Source organism: Crocodylus porosus, unplaced genomic scaffold (assembly GCF_001723895.1).
Source record: "Crocodylus porosus isolate Cpor-Errol unplaced genomic scaffold, CroPor_comp1, whole genome shotgun sequence".
NCBI lineage: Eukaryota > Metazoa > Chordata > Crocodylia > Crocodylidae > Crocodylus > Crocodylus porosus.
The window spans coordinates 41,366,062-41,374,565 of record NW_017728910.1 but is presented as its reverse complement, the minus strand read 5'-3'; the positions used below and the strand labels follow the sequence as shown (position 1 = coordinate 41,374,565).

The window sequence follows — 8,504 nt, the reverse complement described above, 5'->3', positions numbered from 1 at the left end:
GTCCCACCCTCTGCTCCCCCAGACCTCCCCAATGGCTGCCCCACCCAGCCTCACCCCCAACTTGTACCCCCCAGACCCGCAAGGCTACTTGGCTACCCCACAACTCCAGGCACCATCACTTTAAAAAAAACTCAGAAAAAGAAAAGAAAAAAAAATGGGAAAAAAAGCCTCTGCTTACCTGAGAAGCAGCGGTGTGGTGGGGCTCCAGGACCTCCTGGCAGAGCCTCCCCAGGCAGCACAGGACAGCAGAGGGGCAGGAGGCCCCAGGCTGGGGCTGCTGGGGCTGTCACCCTGTCCCGCACTGTGCAAACAGGGCTCCAGTCAGCCAGATGGCAGCCAAGTGCTGGTTTTTTGGGTTTTTTTTAAGTATGGGGTGGGGGGCATAGATTGGGGGGGGTTGTGGTGATAGGGTAGGCCAGGGCAGAGGTCAGAGGCCTCAGGAGGGCTGGCAGGGGGGAGGGGCCAGCCAGGGCAGAGAGAGGGGCTGGCCATGGCAGGGGTTGGGGGCCTCAGCGGCAGGGAGGAACTGGTTCCAGCAGGGCTCGGGGGCCTCGGGGGTCTGGTGGGGGGATGGGCCAGCCAGGGCAGGGGTCAGGGGGGCCTGACATGTGTTTCAGCACCAAGGCGAAGGGCCAACCATAGAGACGCTTTGGCAGCCAGAGTGTCTCCTTGGAGGACCCAGCATCAAGTTGCCTGTTCCACTTTTTTAAACTTTGATTGTTTTAGACCCCTGGATATCCAGGGGTCTAATTTTGTACTCCCCAGGCCCCCAGGGCAGGGCAAGAGGCACGTGCACACTCATGTGGATGTGCCCAAAGAGGCTGCCCCAGTAAATTTCACAGGACTGTTTATGCATTCCAAACACAGGTGGGACAATGTGTATAGTGGGTGCCGTGACCCATCATTGCAGCAGTGTAGGTGCCTAATTGCAATCCTATTCCACCCTATTTGCATCACAGGGTAAAAAATATGAATGAATCAACTCTTCTGACATGCTTCACATTAGCCTTAGTGTTGGAATTATGTTGTAGCTCTGATGGTCCAAGAATTATGCGAGAGGCAAGGATTTTTGTGGGTAATATCTTTTATTGGACCAGCAGCATGACTGGGATAAAATTAGACAAGTTTCAAATGCAAGTCATTTTTCATCAGGTCTGGGGGAAGAAGCAGGAATAGCAATGATTAAAAATAGTGTGGAGACTATTGGACCAAAATGTGGTCCAATAAAAGATATCACCCACAAAAATCCTTGCCTTTAGCTTTAAGAATAAGTCAAAAAGCAGCAAGGCAGAAGAGACTTCACCCACCTTTTGTTTTATTGTTTTTCAGGGACTACAGTAGAGTGGAACAGAATCCGGCCCTAAATCCTTTTGCCTGTAAGCTGTTGTGATGGACAGGAAGTGATCTGAGCAACTGTAAATTAGACAGGAGGTCTCAAGGGGACAAACTCTTAAGACTGAGCTATACTGTTAAATGGTAGGAGAACCACTGCCTCAGAAGAGACTGAGACTTTCATTCTATTTCATTATAAGCTGTTTCCCAGAGACTGGTACCACAATAGGTGCAACTCACCCTGGCAGGGTCATTTTGATGTGGTCTATTATATTTTGTTGATAGCATAACTGAAGGTTGTTAATGTGTTTTTTCCCCCTGAGCAAATAAGGGATTTAGTTGCAATGCCTACACCCATTTCTGCATTGTGCATGCCATCTACAGAGCCTTGAAAATGTATCTCACTATGTAAGACAAAAAAAACTAAAGCAGTAAAAGAAGAGAAAAGATATTTGAATAAATGCTTTTAGGATTCACTGTATATGAAACACTAAAACATAAATAAGTCATACTATTTACTTGACCAACTCTGTAAATAAGAAACTGCCCCTAATTTAAAAATAATGAGATATGTCTGCAGAAGCTCCTACCTTCACTTGTATTTTTAAATAAATATAATCAATATTTGGCTGTATTTTGCAACAAACATGCAATTCATGAAATAAAATCAGTTCAAGGTACAAAGATCTATACAACTGTTTTGTGGAGGGGCTTTTTAAGTAACATTTAATTTTTAGTATGCTTATATTTTCAAACAAATAAACTTCTATTATCCAGGTGGTGTTTGCAAAGGAAAAGTAAACATGCAAAAATGACAAACTGTTCTTAGGCTTGAAGTAAGCATGCCTAATCTAATTTGATGAAGTGACTCAGATTTCTTCCCTGACCTACTTCTTATTCAGGTTATGTGCTCTATCCCTCTGCAGAGAGTCAGCCCAAAGCCTGGAGACTACATCATATGTCCAAGGTCAAGGACTTTAGTGGAGCTTGACTAGTCCGTAGGTTTGCTGCTTGTTTTCATGGTGTGATTTTCAGCCTTTAAAAATTAGTATGTATGAAAACAATTTAGTATTGTATTGGCTTTGCAATCAAGAGACAGGCAGACAGATGGGACTGAGTTAGGTAGTCAAATGAACTGGAGATGGATTGTCAATCTTCATTATGGATTTAGAGTCTCTTGTCAATTTAAATCATACTTCTAGATGGGGAATATTTTCAAAGAGGTTTATAGGGGATACATTTATATGAGTCATTAATGCTGATAGGAGATGCTTTGTTAAATTCATATCCTCCTTTGAATAGTTACTAACCAAACCTGTATGTTCCAGTAAAGAACAGCAAGCTGAGGAAAGCACAGTCTGCAGCAGGTGGCATAATCAGAGTACAATGCCCAATGTATGAGGCACTAAGCAGGTCACTAAACATTTTCCAACTGGGAACATACCCATGGCAGGTACTAGCCTCCTTGACTTGACTTTTATTTCCTCCCAACTGGTCCACACACTGGATGCCACAGTGGAATGTCAAGATAACAGCAGGAGGGAATCTTGGCAGAGCAAAAATAGGTGCTATGACGCATGGAACTGAGCTCACCAGGGTGCAGTTCGTCCCTGGTTACAGGGTCTCTGCATTATTTTTAGTCTTGCTTAAGCCTCCCAACCTGTGTTTAAGTGAGATTTACAGAATGCTTAGAATTTGTACATACCCTCTCCTGGGAGGAACTGATCCCACTTGCAAAGCTGGCTGCTGCTGGAAATCAGCTGTATTGCTGCAGTGAAGAAACAGTCATGGTAATGTTAAGATGGAAGTAGGCAGCTGTAATCTGCTGTCTACCTAGTGATTTGCAAGGGGCCAAAGTGAATTTGGACTAGTAATTGCAATTCACTGGACTGCCCATAAAACATTGTGCCTTCCCATAGCCTGTCATGAATTACTCTCCTCTCCTGCAGCATGTCTACATTTTCCCTAGCCAACAAGGCTCTTATCAGCACTGTGCAGAGCTTTATTTGCCTTGCTGCGCTCACTTTTTCCCAAGTTTGGGCCTGTTCCTGCAAGGTAATAAGTTTCATCAGCTTCCACTGACACCATTAAGGTCTACAGGTGCATAGACCCATTCAGAATCAACCCCTGAATGAAAATCTCACTGTGTCAGTACTGAACAAAAAAGCAGCACGGATGCTTTTGCCTATCTGCACCTCACATCAGGGCTCAGTTCCAGGACCAGTGAAAGGGTGGGAAAAACAAAACCAGCAGCAGTAAGGATTGCAGGTTTTCCAAGACCACCTTAGCCTTTTCACCAGTTTGAGAACTACACCACTGCTTTGCAGACATGCACATAGCTCCAAATGATTCCATGTGGTTAGCTAAGGGGACTTGAAGCCAGAACGTTGTAACTCATAGTCTACTTTGTGTCTACAGAAGGCATTTTACACCAAATTTCTAGCTACAGTGCATACTTGTAGCTCAAATTCTACATATCTGCTAATTATCATTATTCAGATATGCATAATCTTCTGGGGGTTTTTTGTATCAACTGTAAGAAATCCAGTAGCACTTCCATTTTCAGTGAAATAGTATGCCCTCTCCTCCTTCCCCCCCTTCCCAGGAAAATGATATCCGTTTTAAATTATCTTATAAATAGAGACACCCAGAGGCCAAGTTTGTAAATATATTCCTTTGAAGACCTCAAAACAGGACAAAATATTGGGTTTTCTACTTAAGTCTGCCTGTGAACTTTTTGGCCTGTTCTTACTGTTTCTGCTGCCAAGAGCACTGCCTTCAACTCCCATAATGGGTTAGGCTCCTTTATAGACTATTGCTAAATACCCATCAGACAATATCTAACAACGATCTTAGTAGTTTTTAACACACATGCCTTGTGGAGTTCTGTGCAGTCACTAGCACTCAACCTTTGAACTTTCGTGACCTATCACCATGTACTGATGCCTCCCTGTGTATATGGGCTTTTACTGCCATTTCCAGTCTTCTCCTTCTAGCTGTTCCAAGCCTTGATTAATTCCTGTATTTTCTTACCTTGGCAGTTTTTCCAGTGTTTCAAGACCATGTCTTATTTGCACTGTGATTCTCACTATGGGTATATTCTATTTCTTCAGTGTAAAATGCCTCAATGGTTCTTATTCCTTGCAGTTTGTGGTATTCTTCAATCAATCCTGGCAACATCTCATTTTTCTGGTAGGTTGAACATCTGTCACACTGGGTAGTGTTTGCAGGGGTCACAGCCCTGCCATATATCCTAGGTCCCAGGTCCAGGACCAGTCTGCTTGTGGAGCTGTTATGCTATTCCCCTCTCTACTCAGATATCAGCACTAATCATCCTCCAGGATCCACTTGCTATTTTCATCATTATAGGCCAGATTCACAATCTTTAGCTTAACACAGTACCTCTTGGCTGTTGTCTGTTATTAGCTCCAGCTTTCTTAGCTGCTGTTTTTTTCAGCTCCCTGGCTGTCTCAACTGCAGGGCTCCTTCCACTCAACTTTAGCCACTACAGGCTCTCTGTGGTATCAAGCACTCTTGGCCTTACCAGTTCAACCTCTCAACTTTCTCACTCTTCCAAGCCACAGTTATCTAAAGCTATCACCAGCATTTCCTCTACTCCCATTTGAGCTATCCATCATTCTCTTTCCAGCCTTGCAGCTCTGCAGCTAGCAGCCATCAAACTGCAAGTAACTCTCACTTCCTGCCCTCCAGCTATTATGGCCCCTATCAGGGTAGAGCCAGGAATGCATCCTCTCCCCTTTCTTAAAGAGTCTTCCAACAGGGCTGCAAGATGCATGCCTATGAACCCACATGAAGGTAAATGCAAGCCCTAGTGAAGTCAGTGGAGAAACTCTCATTTTTATCCATTGGGACTGAACTTGGCTCCTGGTCTGGTAGTCCTTAGTGAACTAAGGACTGCCAGTGCGCTTAGGTTTCAGACTATCTCCCTGTATAGATGTGGAGCCTGCACTCAGGTATCTTTCTTGTTTTTCTGTATCTCTCTCTTTCTATCTCTGACATGCATCTGCTTATTTATATCTCCCTTCTGATTTGTCAGATACATCCAGGTTATATCCAGGTTTCTAATGCTATTCCCCCTTCTACCATTTTCAAATTCTGGTTTGTGCTTTCCAGCTCTCCTCTTTTGAGCTGTTTTCTGACATAACTTTAAAGTCACATAATCTGCATAGCCTGGGTCTCACTTCATGACATTTGGCCAATAAGAATGCCAGAGAAATCTGAGGTGCCTTAAACTATAATGGTGTCACTAAGGGCTGGTGAGTTTTTCACTCAAGTTCTTTCATATGGATGTGTTTTGCATTGCAAAGCAGGCTTGTGAAACTGAACAGCATTTCCACACCATTAAGTCTGTGCTTGTTATATTAAGTGCCTCAAAATGGGTATGGCCCACTGGACTTTACAATGATGCTACTGCTTGCTGGCCATCGAAAAGGAGATATGTTCAGACATGAATGTAAGTTAAGCATCCAACTCTCATTGACTTTCAATGTGACTTTCAACAGTAGTTGGATACTTAACTCAAAAATTTTACAAGGTACTATAGGAGATCCCATCCATTCTCCACAGCCTGCTGCAAAAAGGGGCAACAAGCATCAAATATGGTTAAAAATTACACACAGATCATGGCAGATGTTTTGCCACGATCCTTTAGCATCTTCACAGGTATACATCCACACCAATATGCCAGTCCAAGCCATGATCTTCCACCGTAAACCAACATTTAGTCAGACATTGAAAGGCTGTAGAACACAAGCTGTCTGCAAATTAAAGACCTAGGAAACTTTATAGTTTGTTAGTCAAACAGCCTAAAAAAATGATTTCCTTTATGCTTATTTCATCAGCATCCAATGCCTCTTCATTATTGTAAGAGATGCTACAAACTCCAAGAACAGATAATTGAGGTATAATATTTTACTAGGTTTAATATGAGGTTTAATAAGGCTATAACAACTGATTCAAATTTTCCCTTTTGAACATCTCATCAGCATACCTTTTTCCGAGAATTATGAATCTACTTGTTTTGAATATAGAACCATTTGGTTTGATTGGTTTTTAAGACTGGTGATTCATAAAAAAACTGTGAGGGTTTGGTCAGGCCATAGATGACTGGACCTGCAGGTAGTCCCTAAGGGGCAACCAGGAGATCAGCTAGGTGAGGGCATCAGGTTTGGGTCTGGATCAGTACAGTAAAGAATGCGGGACCAGGTTCCAGGACATCTGAGAGGGAAATCCAAGAGATGTAGTCTGGGGTGCAAGAAGAAATCAGAAGCCAAGATAATCACAGAGCCAAGTGCTGTTTTCTAGGAAAAATCCAAGAGCACTGTCAGGAAAGCCAAAGCTGAGTCAGGAGCCAGAAGAACCAGAGACAAAAGTCAACTTGACTGTGACAGGCCTATGCCTACCAAATGGGGAAGTCCCCTGCTGCCTTGCATTGCACCTGGACCTAATCACCTGCCGTGACTTGTTGTTACTACTATACCTCTGGAGGTGGTGCTCAGTGGTTCCTTTGATGTCCAGGGGTGACTCTGTTGGCACATCTTCTGAGGGGCTCCTCCTTTCCTACACCTTACCCCTTTCCACTCATGTGTTCTGATGGATTCTGGCAGTGCCTTGGCATGGCCACTGTTTCCTTCTCAGTGGTGAGGCCATTGAAAGAGGCACTGAACGGTACTTTGTGCTATCTGTTTGGCTTGCTGAAAATAACAACAAAAAAGAAGAAACTCAACCTAAAAGAGCCATACACCAAATGGAAGGGAGGGGCCATCACCAGGGAGGACTATACCTTCATTGCTCGGGATTGTAGGGGGGCTATTAGGAAGGCCAAGGCAGAGATGGAACTGGGACTAGAAACCTGGATCGCAAGAAATCCTTTTTTAAATACATAGTGGGTAAAAAGAAGGTACCAGGTAATGTGGGGCCTCTGCAAGACATGCTAGGAAATCCGGTCTCACCAGATGACAAAGTTAACCTATTTAACAATTTCTTTGCCTCCATTTTTCTGAGCAGGGACCAAGTCATCCCCTCCACCGGAATCCCCAGTGGTCCCAGAGAAGGCACAGTCAGGCCTAGGGTCAGAGAGGACCTAGTCAGGGAACTTCTGGTGGGACTGGACATGTTCAAATCAGCAAGTCCTGATGATCTCCACCCCAAAGTGATGAGGGAATTAGCAGAGGTCATTGCAGGACTCCGGCACAGCTCTATGAGTACTTGTGGTGCTCTGGCGAGGTGCCAAAGGACTAGAAAAGGATCAATGTGGTCCCCATTTTCAAAAAAGGGAGGAAGGAGGACCCAGGAAATTATAGCCCTGTTAGTCTTACCTCGGTCCTGGGGAAGCTCTTTGAGAAAATTATCCAGATGCACATGTGAGGGGCAAGCAGGGGAGTGTATGCTTAGGGGCAACCAACATGGGTTCATTAGAGGTAGATCCTGTCAGACCAACCTGGTGACAAGGTCATAAAATTCTTGGATGCAGGTGTCGTGGTGGATGTAGTCTTTCTGAACTTTAGGAAGGCCTTTGACAGTTTCTCACCCCATTCTCATTAAAAAATTAGGAGATTGTGGTGTCAGTGCCTGCACAGTCAGATGGGTTGCCAATTGGCTGGAGGGCAACATTCAGAGAGTGGTAGTGAATGGGTCATTTTTGACCTGGAGGGAGGTGGGCAGTGGGGTCCCCCAGGGCTCAGTCCTCAGGCCTGCACTGTTCAACAGCTTCATCAGTGACTTGGACAAGGGGGTGAAAAGCACCTTGTTCAAATTCACAGATGACACTAAGATGCGGAGAGAAGTGGGCACGCTAGAAGGGAGGGACAGGACACAATTGTATCTGGACAGGTTACAGTGGTGGGTGGATGAGAATAAGATGGGATTCAATACTGAGAAGTGCAGGGTACTGCACCTTGGGAGAAAGAACCATCAGCATACCTACAGTCTGGGGAACTCCCTTCTCGTCAGCACAGAGGTAGAAAAGGATCTTGGAGTCATTATAGACTCCAAGATGAACATGGGCCACCAGTGTGAGGACGTGCTCAGGAAGGCTAACCACGCCTCGTCATGCATCCATAGATGCATCACGAATAGGTCCAAGGAAATGATCCTCCCCCTCTATATGACATTGGCCAGGCCGCAGTTGGAGTACTGCATCCAGTTCTGGG

At 44.6% G+C, this 8,504-nt stretch overlaps 1 long non-coding RNA gene across 1 annotated transcript in view; it reads left to right on the top strand.

Moving 5' to 3' along the window:
- Nucleotides 1–3,766, top strand: part of LOC109308727 — a 19,321-nt gene extending 15,555 nt beyond the window's left edge. Inside the window, exon 3 of the long non-coding RNA XR_002100703.1 lies at nt 1,330–3,766. This is a non-coding gene — a long non-coding RNA (uncharacterized LOC109308727). The remainder of the gene's footprint in view (nt 1–1,329) is intronic.
- The last annotated feature ends 4,738 nt before the right edge of the window (nt 3,767–8,504 follow it).